This window comes from Mustela putorius, unplaced genomic scaffold, assembly GCF_011764305.1.
Source record: "Mustela putorius furo isolate JIRA1106 unplaced genomic scaffold, ASM1176430v1.1 tig00000832_pilon_pilon_pilon, whole genome shotgun sequence".
Taxonomy (NCBI): domain Eukaryota; kingdom Metazoa; phylum Chordata; class Mammalia; order Carnivora; family Mustelidae; genus Mustela; species Mustela putorius.
Genome location: NW_025421491.1, coordinates 6,953,625 through 6,973,237, shown reverse-complemented (window position 1 = coordinate 6,973,237; position 19,613 = coordinate 6,953,625). Strand labels below are relative to the sequence as shown.

At 42.5% G+C, this 19,613-nt stretch overlaps 1 protein-coding gene and 1 non-coding gene across 8 annotated transcripts in view; both read right to left on the bottom strand.

The window, feature by feature from the left end:
• LOC101686001 (amyloid beta precursor protein) overlaps window positions 1–19,613 on the bottom strand; it is a 262,841-nt gene that overhangs the window by 34,529 nt on the left and 208,699 nt on the right. The gene's annotated exons all lie outside the window — the stretch shown is intronic.
• Window positions 17,209–17,312, bottom strand: LOC123393404. The gene has a single exon (XR_006608169.1). It is a non-coding gene; the product is annotated as a U6 spliceosomal RNA (small nuclear RNA).

Below are 19,613 nucleotides of genomic sequence, written 5' to 3'. Positions count from 1 at the left end.
AGCTCCCTGAGGCTCTCATTCCTCATCTATAAACTTGGAGGAGATTGAATGGATGGTCTTAGAGTTCCTCCACTTTGAATCCTGTTAGCTGTGCTCTCGTATGTAGAAGTCCCCTGCAGAGCTAGGGAACCAGAATGTGCAGGCCACCGTGGTGGTCCCCAGGTGATTCTCAAGCACGTTACAGACAAACCATTGCCAAAAATGGTCTCGGTCATCACCTTCATAACAGACGCCACAAGTCTCGAAACAAGGTGTTCTGAAAGAGGAGCCGGGCCAAAGAATAATCCTGCCAGAGGAAACCTGACTCCCAAACACCCTAAAGTCACATTCTCAGAACCCAACGTGCCCTGTGGCCTTGAAGCTCTCATGCACAACCATGCTTCTGAATCAGAAAGCCACAGGAAAGAAAAGACTAGTTATGAATTTCCCTTTTTGCCAGAACATTTGTCAGGCAGGAAATGGCACAGGAGCCAGAGCAGGGAAGTGTTCAGGAAACAGGTCAGTGTTGTTCAGACTCTGAGAAAAAAAACATGTACTTAAAAGTGTAGAGGGCACTAGAGGACACACTTCAGTGTTGTGCTCCCCCCACTGAAGATCAGCTCTAGCTGTGACTATTTTACTTCTGCGCATGGAGTTAGTTATATTTCAATGGAGCAGAAGCTGTTTAAAATTTTTATTTTTGGGGGAGGGGAGAGAAGAGGAGAGGGGCAGAGGGAGAATTTTTTTTAAGACTAATTTATTCTAAAGGAGAGAGAGAGAGAGAGTGAACACGAGTTGGGGGAGGGGCAGAGGGAGAGAAAGAATCCTTAAGCAGACTCCCTGCTAAGCATGGAGCCCAATGTGGGGCTCCATCCCAAGAGGCTGAGATCATGACCTGAGCTGAAATCAAAAGTCAGACCCTCAAGCTGTATTACAAAGCTGCAATCATCAAGAGAGGAGGGTACTGGCACAAAAACAGACATACTGACCAATGGAACAGAACAGAGAGCTCAGATATGGACCCTCAACTCTATGGTCAGCTAATCTTTCACAAAGCAGGGAAAAATATCCAATGGAAAAAAGACAGTCTCTTCAATAAATGGCTCTGGGAAAACCGGACAGCTATATACAGAAGAATGAAATTCGACCATTCTCTTACATCATACACAAAAATAAACTAAAAATGGATGAAAAACCTCAAAGTGAGACAGGAATCCATCAAAATCCTAGTGGAGAACTGAAGCAGCAACCTCTTCAACACCAGCCCCAGCAACTTCTTTCAAGATATGTCTCCAAAGGCAAAGGAAACAAAGGCAAAAATGGACTTTTGGGAGGTCATCAAGATCAAAAGTTTCTGCACAGCAAAGGAAACAGTTAACAAAACAAAGAGGCAACCCGCGGAATGTGAGAAGATATTTGCAAATGACACTACAGACAAAGGGTTGATATCCAAGATCTATAAAGAGCTCCTCAAATTCAACACACACAAAATAGATAATCACGTCAAAAAATGGGTAGAAGACACGAACAGGCACTTCTCCAAAGAAGACATACAAAAGGCCGACACATGAAAAAATGTTCAGTATCACTTGGCATCAGAGAGATTCAAACCAAAATCACAGTGAGATACTACCTCACACCAGTCAGAATGGCCAACATTAATATGTCAGGAAACAACAGACGTTGGTGAGGATGTGGAGAAAGGGGAACCCTCCTACACTGTTGGTGGGAATGCAAGCGGGTGCAGCCATTCTGGAAAACAGTATGGAGGTTCCTCAAGAAGTTAAAAATAGAGCTACCCTATGACCTAGCCGCTGCACTACTTGGGATTTACTCACAGGATACAAACATAGTGATTCGAAGGGGTACCTGTACCCCAATGTTTATAGCAGTAATGTCCATAAAAGCCAAACTATGGAAAGGGTCAAGATATTCATTGATAGATGAATGGATAAAGAAGAGGTTGTATATATACAGTGGAATATTACTCAATCATCAAAAAGAATGAAATCTTGTCATGCAATGATGTGGATGGAACTAGAAGGTACTATGCTATGTGAAATTAGTCAGAGAAAGACAAATACCATAAGATTTCATTCATATGTGGAATTTAAGAAACAAAACAGATGAACAGATGGGAAGGGAAGGAAAAATAAGATAAGATGAAAACAGAGAGGGAGGCAAACCGTAAGAGACACTGAGTTCTAGGAAACAAACTGAGGGTTGCTGGAGAGAAGGTGGCTGGGAGAATGGGGCCAGGGAGCGATGGGCATTAAGGAGGGCACGTGATGGAATGAGCAACTGATAAATCACTAAATTCTACCCCTGAAATTCACAATATACTACATGTTAACTAAATCGAATTCAAATAAGGAATTAGGAAAAAAAAAAGAGTTAGATGCTTAACTGACTGAGCCCTCCAGATGTCACTGTATCAATGGAGCAGAAGCTGTTTAAGATGCTGATTTGGGGGCGCCTGGGTGGCTCAGTGGGTTAAGCCGCTGCCTTCGGCTCAGGTCATGATCTCAGGGTCCTGGGATCGAGTCCCGCATCGGGCTCTCTGCTCAGCAGGGAGCCTGCTTCCTCCTCTCTCTCTGCCTGCCTCTCTGCCTACTTGTGTTCTGTCAAATAAATAAAAATTAAAAAAAAAAAATTAAAAAAAAAAAGATGCTGATTTGGGGGAGAACATATGTGGTCTTCAAGTGCTTACAGCACGTGGTTGGAATGTCTTGATCTGTGTGACTCATGTAGCAGGACTGTGTTATGCTAGGACATCTTGAAAGCACGAGATCACCTGTACAAAGATCCCTTCCACTTCTGCAGCCTTTTCAAATCCATTAGCTCACTTGATATCCACAACAACCTTTATTATGGGATTCCTACTCCACTGACAGTTGAGCAAACTGTGACGTTCCTGTTGAGTGCCAGTTATCAAGTGGGAGAAGTGGGATCCAAATCCAAGTATGCTGATTCCTAGTCCAAACATTTTCACTATTCCACGAAAGATTCTATTTTATGGCTGACAAGGCTATCTGATTGGTGACTGACATTATAGAAATATATACACATGTATCATCACAAGCATTTTATTTCTTCTTACTTTTGACAGATTGGGAAAACTGATGAATTCAGTGGTTATCTTTTTTTTCCATAAGAAGGAACCAAGGTCAGAGACTTTTGCCATGGGCCAAGGTCACAGAGCTTCCTGATGGTGGAAGAGCAGGGCAGAAGAGCCAGGTGGTTCCCCAGATGCACAACCATGCACTGCTCCCTACTCTAAGGGAGGCCTTATGTGTCACCTCCATTTTGACAGTCCACCCTCAACACAGTTTCTTTCCCCTCTGGACACCTACCTCCCACTTCTCTGGATTTCCCCTTCTCTGGAAGACTGGAATAAATATGATGGCTATGTGAACTGTCATGAGGTTTCACCAATTCTGAGTCAAACTGGATAACGCATATGTCTTTAGGTTTTGAGCTATGGAAATGGTTGACCAGCAGACTGACTGTCTACTTAGTTATCCTGAATACCCCTTCTCATCGACGGTATAGGGACTAGAATACCTCAGCAGCCAAGAGAGAAAGAGCCACAGAGGATGCTGCCACATTTCCAACTAGGTAAAAAAATTATAGACATATTATCACAAAGTAATGCTGTTCCATAAATCTAGTTTTTATTTTGACCTCCAGAAAACTGGGTCAGTTCTCTTCATTTTTAGCCACACTATCAATCTTGAGACTCTCTCAGTCTCTAAATCCAGATTTCATCTCTGAATCTGGGTTTATGTTTCTTCAGCAGATTCTCTGGCACAGATTTTAAATGAAGCATGCTGTGTCCATTCATGGCAACAGACTGTCCCTGGAGGACACACAAACATGGCTACGTATCACTTGTGAGAATATTCCTGATCCCAAGTCACATTTCCTGAAGTATCACTTGTCCAGCCTAAGACTGAGGGGGCGAAGGGAAGTCCCTTTTCACTGAAGACAAGTTTCCTTTAGACTTTTAAACAACGGAGCTCAGACAACTTAGATCTACCAACAGCATTGGTCAGAAATTGAGATAAAAGTCAGTCTGTCTCCCTGACATCTAAAACCAGATTAAAGTATTTCTTCTTCATGCTTACATGTAGTTTTTGTGCCAGCGTTGTGGTCCTATTTCCGACTACCTTAGGAATCTTGGGCCGGTCTGGGTGGTTGGCATTCCAAGCAATCCCGAGGGGAAAGATCTTCTAAACTGTAGACTACAAACCCAGTTTACAAATTATGGAGAGAATCTCTTCGAGGATGCTGTGTGGAGGTAATAATTTGCATATGCAAGGAAGTGTTTGTTTTGAGGAAACACACAGTGAAGAATTTTGGTGTAAAGGGCCAATACATCTGTAAGTCACTCTCAAAAAAAGGAGCTTTATGCACTATTTTCAGAACTCTCCTTTAAGTCTGGAATTCTATTAAAGTAAGAAGTCTAGCACTGCGGCAAACAAGACTGTGGTGCCAGCTTTAACCTGGATCTATCTAGAAGTTTCCTCTGGTCGATTAATATAGGGACAAGGTGTATCTGACCATTATCATAAGCAGATACAACTATATATCCTCTGGAAGTAAAATAAAAATGAATGAACATTTTGATGACTCCTCTCCCTTAATCATAAATCAATTATTTCATGTGATTCTCAGGTGAGGTAACACTTGTCTCTTCACATACCAGAGAAAAAAACTGGCTCTTTTGGGATAACGGAGAGATGTGTACTTTTACTATTTAACTTAGGGAGTTTCAAGGTAATTAGGATTATGAAGAACCTTTTCTTCAAACTGTCTTTAAAAGAGCGTAGGGGCGCCTGGGTGGTTCAGTCAGTTAAATGTCTGCCTTCAGCTCAGGTCATGATCTCAGGGTTCTGGGATGGAGCCCCACATCAGGCTCCCTGCTCAGTGGGGAGTCTGCTTCTCCCTTTCCCTCTGCCTCTCCCCCTGCTTGTGCTTTCTTGCTCTCTCTGAAATAAATACATAAAATCTTTAGAAAATAAATAAATAGAAAGAGCCTAATCCCCCTAGCATAAGTGAGAACTTCACTGTGCTTCCTCTTTCATATAAAAATGTGACATTTGGTAGTAATTACAAGAATAACAGAAACTCAGTGTAAAAAAAACCCCACAGAAAACAAAAGAAATGATACTTCATTCGCAATCCCATCACCGGGACAGCCAGGAGTCATGTTTACTTTTTTTAAACAGTTTTGTTCTTTATAGGATTATTTCAAATCTCCAATCAGCACTTTATTATCTAATTTTCATGACTGTGGTCATCGAGAAAGCACTGTGTGAGGGTGCTGGAGGGTTGGGGGGGGCGGCTCTTGGAATTGGAACAATCAGGTCTGAGGACACAGACATGGAGTCACCGGGATGAATTTCCCTCTGGTTTCATTCCCCAGTGCGTAGTTTGCAACTTTTCCGGTAAGCATTTCTGCAGAGCTGGAGCAGCTCTCTGTTTGTTTTCCCTTCTAAGTTCTCAGATCTGGAGCAAATAAGAAAAATGAAATAAAGCCTAGGTTTGCTCTATCAGGGTTAGCACCCCATTTCATTTTTTTTAAAAAACTGCTAATGCTTTTAGTGAGGACAAGGGAGTAAAACAAGAAAGGTTATATTTTGAAAAAGATACTGAAATGACAGTTTTACTGCTCTTGCATTTTTATAAAGGCCAAGTCTTTCTGGCAACTGCATGCAGTGTGAGCTCATACTCGCCTGGAGCCTTCGCTGCTGGTGTTGGGGTATTCTGGGCAGCCACCCATAACATCCCCTTTTTTCCATCTGAGCTCAGAACCAATTAAGAGGGAACAAGTAGAGAAGAAAACATCACCTTTACTTCTGATAAAGGCCAGACCCTTATGAGCCCACGTGATGCTTTCTTTGGGGAGGGAGTCACGTATAGGGCACAAGGTTTGTCACTGAACTCTCTGTTGGACACAGGAGAGGGAATCTGAAGGATGCTCCTATGACCATGTCTTATCCAACCTGCACAGTGTAGGTGGTGATCCTGTCTGATCAGCACCCTTTCTCAGACTTGTGAGAGAAGCCTTTCTCGACTGGGTAAGAGATATCCTGGGGGCGGACCAAGGGAATGGGACACGGCGTCCCTCTCAAGAGCCAGCTATCATTTTCTGCTGTACGCTGAAGAACGTGCACGCTAATTGACTCATACCTGGTAAATACTTTCTTGATGTTATTTATAAGGCTGTAAAGTAAGCAGGTTAGCTCGTAGTAGAAGTATGATTTTTAATATTCATTAAGAGTTAATTTCACTCAAAGAGCCTAAAGATGTATGGATAAGATCAGTGCAAATACACACACACCCCTCATGATGAGGGAGGAATCACGTCCCTGTGGACAGTACATCAGGATTGTACACAAGATAACTCATTTGACATGAGTGTTTATGCAGATCAGAAAAGCTCGCATCAGTTCTGTATGCTCTTTCTGCACACTGACCTATTTATGTTTTCTTTAACACAAAACTCGCTCCGTACTAAGCATTTCTAGAACAGCAATGGCCCTTCCTCTTCTGATTAGCTGACGCGAATGATCACTCAACAATGTATGGGGAAACCAAGCCTGGAGCTGGAAAATGTCTGGCATCTGGGACTTGGGAGACAGATGGAAAGTGTCTGTCTTAGGGAAGCATTAACCGTGCAGAGGAGAGAAGGAGCTGAAAGAACTCGCTTGAAGGAATCATCTGAAGCCCAGAAAAATAAAAACATTTTATCATTAATTAATGAGCTCATTCATTTATCTACCTATTTAGCAATCCTATCCTCTTCCAGGCCCCCCCAGGAAAAAACTAAACCCATTTCTTCTTGCTCAGAGCTCAGAGCCTAGAGGGAAGATGGGCACCAAAGTGCTATGGGAGGAGGACAGACAGAGCGAGAAAGAAACAAGCGTGGATTTTCTGGCTGGAGACTGAGTGGTGTCGCTCCGGAAGACAGACCGCTGTCCTGGGAGATTCAAGCGCACATCCCGAGGGAAGAAGAATGGGCTGCTGCCCCAAAGCTGGGGCTTTTCTGGCATAAGGCAAGTATAAAGGAAGCGGCTTAGACAGAAGCCAGGGGTTTTGGTCTGTGGAACAAAGAGAGGAGGGGAACACGCTGACTAGGTGTATACGATTCACAAAATCCAGAATACGGGAATTCCATAGGCTCTGCTGGTGCCTGCAGTTCATTCACAGGTAAACTGTAAAGAAAAGAAAGGCATGGACGGGACACCTGGGGAGTATAAGACACTTGAGAGACATGTCAACCTTAAAAACTGGGGCAGGCTGCACACCGGAATGATAAAACCCAAGAAGACTTTTAAGGAAGTGACACGAGGCGGAACGATGCTATTTTGATGGTGGCGGGAGGGGGAGGGGGTGACTAGGACAGAGCAGAGGAGCTACTGGGGAGCTGTTCATATTTTTATTCCTTTTTTTTTCTTAAGGATTTTATTTATTTGAGAGAGAGGAAGAATGAGGGTTGGGAGGGGCAGAGCAAGGCAGGGAGTGGGGGTGGGGAGAGAGACAGAGAGAGAGACAGAGAGACAGAGAGACACAGACTCCTTGCTGATCAGGAAGCCTGATGCAGGGCTCGATCCCAGGACCCGGTGATCATGACCTGAACCGAAGACAGACGTTAACGGCTTGCCTAATATTTTTATTCTTGACTGGAGCTGTGTCTCTCAGAAGAGCAAATACAGGGGAGAAAGACAACTTCTCCTCAGACATGTTTGCGATGTGCCAGCATGTCATGACCACTTGAAAGAGGAACCTGCAGAGTTCATGTCCATGCTGACAGAGTCCAAGGGGAAGCATGATAGCAAAATGGAACTTTTCCAGATTCTACCAGAATTTTTTAGGTGTTTTGGGGGAAAAGCCCATACCAGACTCCCCAAAAAGATTTTTTCGTGTGTGTGTATATAAACATGCCACCCACAATGAAGTACCACATTCCAGCTAAAAGTCCTTTACAGTGTTGAGCTGGAGTGCTTGACAGTAGCCTCAGGTGGGTAGCTATTGTTAAGAACTACAGGGAGCTACCTATTTCTTACCTAAATAGAGGGTTATGGGTCTTTCCCCCGGCTTACATCACTTCCATATCAACATCCACGAGATACTTAAAAAAAAAAAAAAAAAATCAACCTTACCTTTTTATTCTGCAAAGAACAAAGAGAATTGTGTGGGAGATGAAATATAAAGCAGACCCAACTTTTTTGCTAATTTAATTTTGGATATGGTCTCCTTTTAGACAATGACGAAGTGAGATGGGAGTGGTGTCCCTAAAAGCCAGCTCTGACTTCAAGTTACCTAGTGAGCCATGAATCCTGGGGTTAGAAGGTGTATTTATTGAGCGTGTTGGGAAATAACCCTAGATGGTCACTTTCCCACCAAGAACGGACAGCCCTTTTCACTGCCTGAGATAACCACTTTCCATGACATGCAGCGCGCAGCCCTACTAGGGAAACTTTGCCCTGCTATTTCCTTCTTAAACGTTTTCTAATCTCCACACTTCCTAGACCCAGCCCCAAGGCCCTGAGGCTTTTCCTGTTGAAAATTTACATGGAATTCTAGTAATTTCCTTTTCTTCAAAAAAAATCACTTAAAAATGTTATTTTCAGGGGGGCACCTGGGTGAGTTAAGCCTCTGACGTTGGCTCGGGTCGTGCTCTCAGGGTCCTGGGATTGAGCCCCTCGTCGGGCTCTCTGCTCAGTGGGAGGCCTGCTCCCCCTCCACCCCCCCCACCTGCCTCTCTGCCTACTGGTGATCTCTCTCTCTGTGTCAAATAAAAAAAAAAAAAGAAACCAAAAAAACAAAAAAACAAAACCAAAAACCCCCATGTTATTTTCAGGGCATCTGGGTGGCTCAGTTGCGTAAGTGTTCAACTCATTTCAGCTCAGGTCACGATCTCAGTGTTGTGAGATTGAGCCCCACATCAGGTTCTGTGCTGTGTGGGGAGCCTGTTTAAGATTCTTTCTCTCTCTCTCTCTCTCCCTTTGCCCCTCTCCCCCAATCTCCACCTCTCTTAAAAAAAAAAAAATGTTATTTTCACCTCAGAAGGATTAAACCTTTCCTCCACTGTGCTCTGAAAAAGTCTCAACTCAGAAGTAAAAAGAACGAAAACAAAAAACAGACTTTACCTCAAAAGAGGACACATTTTGGGGCACCTAGGAGGCTCAGTGGGGTAAGCATCTGCCTTCAGCTCAGGTCATGATCCAGGATCCTGGGATTGAGCTGCACATCGAGCCCCCTGCTCAGCGGGGAGCCTGCTTCTCCTTCCCCTACCCTCCCCCCACCTTGTGTTCCCTTTCTTGTTGTGTCTCTCTCTGTCAAATAAATAAATAAAATCTTTTTTAAAAAAAAAAGACACATTTTATGAGAAGTTATCAGTTTGGTCTGAGATTTCTATTCTTTATGTAATCAGATTTAAAAATGTAACGACCTATTTCTGAATATATAATATTAGAAAATGGTCATCTTCGATAATATGTAATTCATTCATTTTAACATTTAGAGCCCTCTATACTAACTCCCATATTTAGAGCCCTCTATACTAACTTACTATACTAAGCCCTCTATACTAACTCTCTATACTAACTCCCAAGCTGTGTGTTCCAACAGTTTTTCTTTTTTTAGTGTGATGTAAGCAATCTTTATTTGAATATATTTTAAGCTTCAGCAACAAATTAAAAAATGATTCACATTATGATGCATTTACACATGTCTTTTCATCTTCCAAGTGCAGTAAACATTAATTAACCCTGGCTAATTAAAAAACAAGCATGGTTTACAAATTTACCCATTAATCAGCTTCAAGCAAATGCAAAGCATTTAAAGCCTTTCATAATTTGAACCAATTAAAGATGGAAATTATTTTTTTCAAATGAAGAGGTCATAAATTCAAGACACGAAGCCCTTTAACTTAAATTTGATAGTATTTTAGAAAAACTTGGGACAGTTTTTTTGGATTTGGATTCATCAAAATCAGGGTAAAGAATAAATAAAACTGCTTGATACGGGCTGAAATATGTTTTCCTAAAAGATATCTTGAAGGCCTCCTCCCCAGTGCCTATGAAAGTGACCTGATATGGAAAAGAGGGTCTTTGCAGAAATATTCTGGTAAAGACGCGATCATACTAGAATAAGGTAGGCCCTCAATCCATGGAGTAGGGAAAACCCTACTGGAGTTCATATGAGTTCTTGATCATTTTGGAGGAGACACACAGAGATGGAGATGAAGGGGAAAACACTGTGTGAAGGCAAAGGAAGAGACTTTATCTACAAGCCAAAGAATGTCCAGCACTGTCAGCGGCACCAGAAGCAAACAGAAACAATGGAAGACATTCTACCCTAGAGCCTTCAGAGAGTGCAGGACCCTGCGGACATCCTGATTTCGACTTCTGGCCTCCAGAATGATGAGATGATACATTTCTGTTGCTTTAGGTCACCCCGTTTGTTGTAGTTAGTGATGACAGCCCTAGGAAACTAAAAACCACCCATAAAAATGAGTATTAACTATTTGCAAATATGATAACCATTTCTGGCTTTAATCATCACATTGGAATAGAATATGGTTTCTTCCTGAGCCCTTTACTCTGCGCTGGGATAGGCAGACTGTGGAGAAGAACAAAGAGCTCTATCAAACAGAAGTCTCATCTAATTAGTGTGGAGGTGTTTCCCCCTGAATAGCAGCATGGGTTTCAGTGGTGACCTCATGGCTCTTTCATTTCAGCAACTCTCTTCCCATCTACAGAGGATTCCATCCACTTCCCTTTCTTGACATCCACGACCACATGCCTTACCCAGCTAAGGCCCCAGAAATTTTGGATACCAGTGTGAGCGCTTAAGCTCAGAGCGGAAGTAGAAGGGCTTCAGTTTCAAACACCCCGTAAATATAAGGGTTATGCCATATCTTCTCTAAGAAGCCAGAAGCTAAGCTGTCCCTGGCAGTGTAACATGTGGCAAATGCCTGGCAGGTTTCAGGTTTTACGAACTCCAGCGTGATGAAAACACCACCATCTCTAAAGCCACAACCTCCATTCGGCCACCAAACGGGGAGAAGCTAGGACGGCTGGTGTCCACTTCTGGCTCTGAGCGTCTCAGTTTCAAATTTAAAATTCACATTTGACCAAGCTGGATCTTGAAAAAAAGCCTCTGCAGCTTAAATGCTTTTCTTTATTCTTGTATGACATACAGATGAATGGAATAGAATATTTTATAAAGTAGTGTGTTTAATAGCAACTTCTAGGTTCTCTGGGTCAAGATAGGAAGAAAATATGGCTTCCAGTAGCCAGTTACGGACTAGGTCATGCTACATACTTTGTTACGCTCTCTGGTCTGTCCTTCTGCTTTCACATGGGAATGCTGGGCTTTAGTCACTCAGAGACAAAATGAAGAATATGTGGATGAATTAGTGAAAAACGAATGTTAAAAGCCACCAAATCTTTCCATGTGAAGTGTAGGCTTTATACATATCGAAGAGATCTGGTATTTGAAGTTCATAAAAGCTGAGTGGAGGCCGCCAAAGGGAACTTTGTTACAGTGATTTAGGGTACAGAAGCAGGAAAAATACCTTCTATGGTCTCCCCTGAGTTTCTGAAGATATGGAACATGCCATGTGCACTAAAGAGATGAGAGCTGAGGAATGTTGAAGAGGGAGGGCACCTTAGATACAGCCCAAAGCTCGATTTACTCCAATGTTACAGACTGAACCGTGCTTCTCTCCCATCCCCCAAGCATATGTTGAAGCCTTAACCCCCAATGTGACTGGATTTGGAGACAGGGCCTTTAAGAAGGTCATTAAGGTTAAATGAGGTCATGAGGGTGCGGCCTTGTTCTAATAGGATTGGTGTCCTTTAGAAGAGGAAGAGAAAGAGCTCCCTCACTCTGTGGGAGAAAAGAGCAGATAGGGACAAAGCAAGAAGCCAACTATCCTCAAGCCAAGGAGAGAGACAGACTTTAGGAGACCCTGAACTAGTCAAGACCTAATCTTGGATTTCCAGTTTCCAGGACTGTGGGGGAAAAAACAGAAAACAAAACAAAACAAAACAAAACAAAACAAAAAACCCATTTCTGCTGCTTAAGCGTTGGAGTTTCGTTATGGCAGCCTTGAACTCCCTAACACACTCACCTCATCACAGCCAGAGAAAAGAAAAAGCAAAGGTCAAAACAACTTCCTCTAAGGCATTTTTGTTCCTTTCTTTTTCTTTTTGTGTTTTTTAGGAAAGATGATAGCCGAAGATGAGAGACCTAGTACAAATCATCAAGGGGTCTCCAGGGGGAACTTCTCCTACTACACCTTTCAAAGAGATGACAAGGAAGTGATTTATTTCAGAGATGACTCAGTTCAGGGTTTGAAAGTACACGACCTTTGGGGCTTTTCAATTTTCTTTATTTTTTTTATGGCCATTTGCCAAGAAAGTTCTCAAATGTTCCACTCTGCTATGTTTCTTCACTGCAGGTGGAGGAAAAAGGGCCAAATGACAATCTTCCTGTGTGTCTGGGACATTTCCAGGTACGTGGTCTCCTTGCTTTGAGGGAAACAAGGAGATGGTATGTGATTTCTGTGTCCAGTCACCACACAAGATACTTCAAGAAGCAAAGGAATAGAATTTGCTTTGCTGTGTAACCTGCAAATTATGCATACCATGGTTTAACAGAGTGAGTCGCCTCTCGGGGTTCGCTCCTGGAGGTGGTTCTCAGCATGCCTTTTCTCGGTAGTGTTTCTGTCAGTTCCCCGAGAAAGACACTTGCTCTCTGACAATTCTCCAAGATGAAGCTTTAGTGTTTGTCGTCTCCAATGCTGACAACTCTGAGCATATTTTGTCAATTTTCCCTTTCACTCCTTATTAAAATAATATCACTTTGAATTTGAAGTGAGCCTAAATGGACAATTTCTTTAAGTAAAATGTCACTATCAATAATAGCGAATGGAGAATCTACAAAAGGAAGAAAAGGTTCTGATAGAGTAGAAGATTCACAGTTTTTGAAAGGAGCACAAAAAGAAGGAAATGGGGGAAAACGTTATGAAAGATGACATTTTCTGATTGAAGCCAGTTCTAGGCTTGTGTTATTTATTCCTTTTAGGTAAAGTTAATCAACATTAATAAGCAGTTTATGCCAATCCTTTTTCATAGCTAATAAGAAGCCTTAGCTTGGGTAAATAAGACCATCAGTCCTAGCACACCTAGACAAATTCTCCATGAATCTGAACTTGGAGGTTAGTCATGTTTCACTTTCACATCTTACAGTCACAGCCCTGGAAACCCACGGGGCCTATTGACCAGGATATATTAACTTTCAATGACAACAGCAGCCGTTCTACCATGTTCAAGAGCAACCCAAGCTGCAATCCAAGGCTGGAAGAATCTTTAGGTTTTTGCTATTTCGTATAAGCAAGACTTCTGAATATTTAAGAAACCCCTGGAGAGGTAAGCAAAATGCAGCTTTCTGTAGGTCAGAGGTGGGGCCCAGGAATGTGTGTGTGTGCGTGTGTGTGTGTTTTAAAGATTTCATTTATTTATTTGAGAGAGACAGAGAATCAGAGAGAAAGAGAGCATAAAAGGAGAGAGGTCAGCAGGAGAAGCAGACTCCCTGCCGAGCAGGGAGCCTGATGTGGGACTCATTCCCGGGACTCCAGGATCATGACCTGAGTCGAAGGCCGTCGCTCAACCAACCGAGCGACCCAGGCACCCAAGGAATGTGTATTTTCCCCAAGAATTCCTCCATATTATTGAACTTCGATTGGCCCCAAGAACACATTAAGAACCTATGGCTTTCAGAATAAGAATTTCCATGGGAGGATGTTGGATGAACTCTCAGATGCCCTTCAAAGGCTTACAGCAACCAGACTGAGGACCTCAGCAAATGGCAAATAGCTTTTCTGTTTAGTGGCTGATGGCACAAAGCTGCAGCAATCACGTAAGAGCGGGGAAAACTCAAGCTAGGAGCCCCGAGTCAGTCAGCTCATCGCTCTAGCGCTCTATTGGGCTGTTCCAAGGATTTCAAGCTCAAGCCCAGATGAACAAGATCTTATTTTTTTTTTTTTTTAAAGATTTTATTTATTTATCAGAGAGAGAAGGGGGAGAGAGCAAGCACAGGCAGACAGAATGGCAGGCAGAGGCAGAGGGAGAAGCAGGCTCCCTGCCGAGCAAGGAGCCCGATATGGGACTCGATCCCAGGACGCCGGGATCATGACCTGAGCCGAAGGCAGCTGCTTAACCAACTGAGCCACTCAGGCGTCCCTGAACAAGATCTTATATAAAACCAGCACACTCAGACCCAATCTCCCACAGACGACTCCCAATTCTTCTAATGGGACGGCTTTTTAAAAAAAGCCTACATATTCACACCCAAGTGCGTGAAGACCTGCCTTGATTTCCCAAGGGCTCTGGCAAGACATATTGAACCCCTTGGGCCTTGGCTGTCTTTATAGCACGTTCATAGACACTAATTTTGATCAAGCCACTAAATCCCCCAAAACTCTTAGTCTACAAATTAACAGGTTTGCTTCCACTTTTCTATTCCTTTGAAGAGGTATAGACAGCAGTGTGGAGGAAGGCCCTCACCAAAGAGATCTAGAAAGCAAAGTCACTCGCTTATTGTCATACAACATCTGACCTACATATGGACTCCATGATAACCAAGAGAGGCTGTTTACCACCCCTCTTTTTTTGATAACAGTGTTTTAGTAAATTCACAAACAGTCCTGCCTTTATTTCACTAATATCTAAAGGAAGTTTAGATATTTCTTGAAACAGTTTCTTTTTTCTCTTTCCCTCATGATAACTGGCATTGCCAATAGGAGTTTGGAAAGTGTTCAGTGTGATTCTTAGCAGAAAATTGAGAGGCTATTTCTGTCATTGTTACTTTCCTCAAAACACTTAAATTTGGTTGGTTTACTCCATTTGTTCTCAGTATTAAGAAAAATTGCTAAGGGTGCCTGGGTGGCTCAGTGGGTTAAGCAGCTGCTTTCGCCTTAGGTCATGATCCTTGCTCAGTGGGGAGCCTGCCTCTCTCTTCTGCCTCTGCCTGCCACTCTGCCTGCTTGTGTGCGCGCGCTCTCTCTCTCTCTCTGACAAATAAACAAATAAAATCTTTAAAAAAACACCGCTAAGAACTTCTAGAACTCATTTTGACTGATATCAACTAAATAGAAGAGTATAGGTAAATAGAAAGTATAAGTAGAAAGTATAGCAATAGCGTATTAGAAAGTACTTCCTTCCTTGTTACTAGAATTACAGACAAACCTGAGAGCTCTTAGGGTAACCATGGAATTTATGTAATATCCTGGGGGGAAAAAAACAGATGAGCTAACACATTCACTGATTATTTAGACTGGTGGCTTAGACCATTTTCACCTAAGTTTCTTGGAATGTTTTGTTTCCAGCCAATATCACATATTGCAATTTCCTTTTAACTTTAGGGGCTGTGAATCTCAAAATGAGAGAAACATAAACTAAAGGGGTGTCTGACAAGGCGAAACTGAGTCTTGTATACCATTTGTCTCTTCTTTATAGTTATTTTAAAGGTAGTAATGCTGATCAAAAAAATACAAACAGGGATACCTGGGTGGCTCAGTCGGTTGGGCGTCCTACTCTTGGTTTTGGCTTGAGACGGAGGCCCGTGTTGGGCTTTGCACTCCGCATGGGGTCTGCTCAAAATTCTCTCTCCCTCTACCCTTCCCCCCACTCATGCTCACCCTCTAAATAAACAAATCAACAAAATCTTAAAAAAAAAAGTATCAACAGTGCAGAGGGGGTGTTGAAGTTACAAGCAGTAGTGTCACTGTTCACAAGTGCACGAGTCAGTGCATGTATCTGCAGGCATCTGGTGTTAAATTAGAAAAGACGGCACATTTTATGAGGTAGAGTCAAATGGTCCCATAGGTGACGCCCATACACCGAGCAGTAGCTTATGAAAGTGCCTTTTCACTTGCGCTTATCATGATAGTAGTAGGACAGCAGATTTTTTAAAATTAGTAATTTGATAGTTCAAAAAAATTATGTTTTGATTTATACTATGTAATCAAGAAGAGTTGTGCAACGTGGATGACTGCTCAGCCATTCTGCATCCGTTCCCGTGAGCTGGAGCTGCGTAGTCAATGAATTAGTCAGCTAGAATAACGCATTTTGGTTCTCATCTCAAACATTTTTTGGTGGCATCTAGCTTTTTATCATGTGGATTTAGAATGTAACTGTAGGGGCGCCTGGGTGGCTCAGTGGGTTAAAGCCTCTGCCTTTAGCTCATGATTTCAGTGGTCCTGGCATCGAGCCCCGCATCGGGCTCTCTGCTCAGCCGGGAGCCTGCTTCCCTCTCTCTCTCTGCCTGCTTGTGATCTCTGTCTGTCAAATAAATAAATAAAATCTTGAAAAATATTAAAAAAAAATTGTGGAAAGCTTAATAAATAGTTCCCTGAACCCAGGTGTATTTAGCTTGACCTCAGCAAGGACACAGAAGAAATACTAGTGGATAGAGACATCAGAGTGGAGGCAGTCTTCAGTCTTACTGACCAGACATATGAAGTGGCCTTTCCCAGTCGCTCTAAGTCTTTGAAATGATGTGGTCGAGCCAGCTAAAACTAAGGTTCCCTTCTCTAGTAATCTTCAGTGAGTGATGGTGTAAGTCAGGAACGGCTGTCAGACCCCTGACAATGGCTGTTTGTCACTACCAAACACCAAGAGACAAGGCTATCAACATCCCTCGGCTCAATGAGTACAGCCGGCTCCCCAACTCCATTTCCCCCAAGTCTCCCCAGGCAGATTCTAAGTAGGAAAGACTCTGCCCCATGCTCGCAACATATCTGAAAAGAGAATCTGGAAAATGGTAGGTGTTTAATAAATACTCACTAAGATCCAGCACCTTTGATTAATTCTTGGATCTTTTTGCCACTCAAGGTAGCAAATGACACGCATATGTCCTTTTCTTTTATTGTGGTAAAAAATATGTAAACATAAACCTTACTATTTTAACCATTTTTAAGTGTTCAGCTCATTGGCATTAAATGTGTTCATAGTATTTATTATAAAACCATCACCGATGCCTTTTCCCACTTTTTTTTATCTTCCCAAACGGAAACTCTGCACCATTAAACCTGAACTCCCCATTTCCTCCTTCCCTCAAGAACGGACAACTATTCTTCTATTTTCAGTCTTTGTGAATTTATGACTCTAGATGCCTCCAGTCTATCTCTAGATATAAGTGAAATACAAAAAAAATAGGGGATGCTTTGTAAATCTGCATCTCATACTTGTGTGGGGGCCATGCTAATCTTTTCTGCGTTGTTCCAATTTTAGGAGATGTGCTCAAGTGAGCACTACAGATATACCTCTGAAACCTTCTAGTACCGCTTATAAATAATTTGAGCGGTGACTGAGAACTAAAGTGTTTGTCAGAGATAGCTCGGTGGCAATGAGAATGGTAGTTTCTTTTTAAATTTTTTTGGATAAAATCTGACAAGAGAACTATAACAATTTAAAAATAGTAACTATTAACCATAACAACAAAGTTTCATATATAAACATTTTAGAAAATGCTTATTGGTATATTAGAAACTTATGAACAGCAAGAAGCATCTGTTATTTGGTCAAAGTCTTTAGGTAAAGAAAACAGTTTTAATGTAGTACAGAAAGGTCACATTATGAATGATTAATGCTTTCCCATCCAGCTAGATACATTAATACTTTTCTTATGGTAGATGTCATATCAAAAAGAGCATGTCTGGCAACTTTCCTTTCTGTCTTTTTTATTTATTTATTTTTTTTTAAGATTTTATTTATTTATTTGACAGACAAATCACAAGTAGGCAGAGAGGTAGGCAGAGAGACAGGGGCTATCAGGCTCCCTGCTGAGCAGAGAGCCTGATAAGGGACTCGATCCCAGGACCCTGAGATCATGACCTGAGCTGAAGGCAGAGGCTCAACCCATTGAGCCACCCAGGCACCCCACAACTTTCCTTTCTATCAAATATACTGACTACCATTTGAGAGTAAACCCACTTTAATTCTTTCAAGTCAGTAACCAGTAAGATGAAGGAAGGCTTTTGGCAGAAGAGTGACTAACTCAGAATTTTGAACAGCAATCTTTCAACCTCCCCCGACCCCCACCCCAAACACAGAATGTGAGATTTGGTTTGCTTCTGGAGTTTGCTAAATAAAAACAGTATGAAATGCTAATAAGTATCATCATTTTAATAAGAGATGTTCCCTCCTGGGATACCTGGGTGGCTCAGTTGGTTAAACATCTACGTTCGACTCAGGTCATGATCCCAGGGTCTTGGGATGGAGTCCCACATCAGGATCCTTGCTCAGGGGGAGCTTTCCCCCTGCCTGATGCGCCCCCTCCCCACCCTGACAAATAAATAAAATGTTAAAAAAAAAAGAGAGAGAGAGAGACATGTTCCTTCCTGTACTCCCAGTTCTCCACTGCTCATGGCCCCAGAAGTTCCTTCATAACTTGGCAAAGCTTCAGAAGCAACTCACTATTGTCACTATTACAGCCTCGGAAAGAGAAGACATGAAGAGTGGGCCACGGCCCAGCTGGCTCAGGCTTTTGCTTCTGCTCCCCTTCTTCCTTCTCTAAGAGAAGATATGGAAGACCATATCTATGGTCTCTGTGCATCTTGGGACCAGGCTTACCAAGTTCAATGTGAAAGAGGAAGCTGAACACATGGTTTTTCTCTCTGCTCCTAGGAGATGGGCAGGCTCATCTAAATGCCCCCAAACCAAGAGCAAAGGCACAGAAAATTTAACGCATGTTTTAATAAGCCTATGTAAATGAATAATATTTATACAAAATTAAACACATTTGGGATGTCTGGGTGGCTCAGTTGGTTAAGGGTCTGCCTTTAGCTCAGGTCATGATCCCAGGATCCTGGGATGGAGCCCCACATCGGGCTCCTTGTTCCGTGGAGAGCATGCTTCCTCCTCTGCCTGCTGCTCCCCCTGCTTGTGCTCGCCTCTCTCTCTAACAAATAAAATTTTAAACAAAAAATAAAAAACAGAGACACCTGGGTGGCTCAGTTGGTTAAGCAGCTGCCTTCGGCTCAGGTCATGATCCCAGCACCCTGGGATGGAGTCCCACATCGGGCTCCTTGCTCAGCAGGGAGCCTGCTTCTCCCTCTGCCTCTGCCTGCCTCTCTGTCTGCCTGTGCTCGCTCTCTCCCCCCTCCTCTCTCTGATAAATAAATAAAATCTTAAAAAAAAAAAAACATTAAGTAGGCTATTTTAAACTCACTGTCTTAGGTTAATATATCTGTGAACAATAGTTGTAATTAAGTAACACCCCTGGCCTTGGGCCTTTGATCACCTGTTTCTGACTCAAAGTCCGAAAAACTATCTCTGGATAGTGTTTGGATTCCTAGCTGGTCACATTCCTTTGTTCAACTGCCTCATAATTTGAAATAGGTTAGTGTACTGATCTCTTGTTGATCAGGTATGTACCTTACTGTCTGTGACTTACTTTCTCAAGAAGCCCATCGTAGAGATGACAGGAGAACAGTTCACAAAAGGTAATAGGTAGGGCTCGGAAGGGGAATGTACTGCAAAATTTGTTTCTGAGTTAAACGGCAAGAGGTGAACTAACATTCCTTCCATATTCTGTCTCACATGCAAACACAT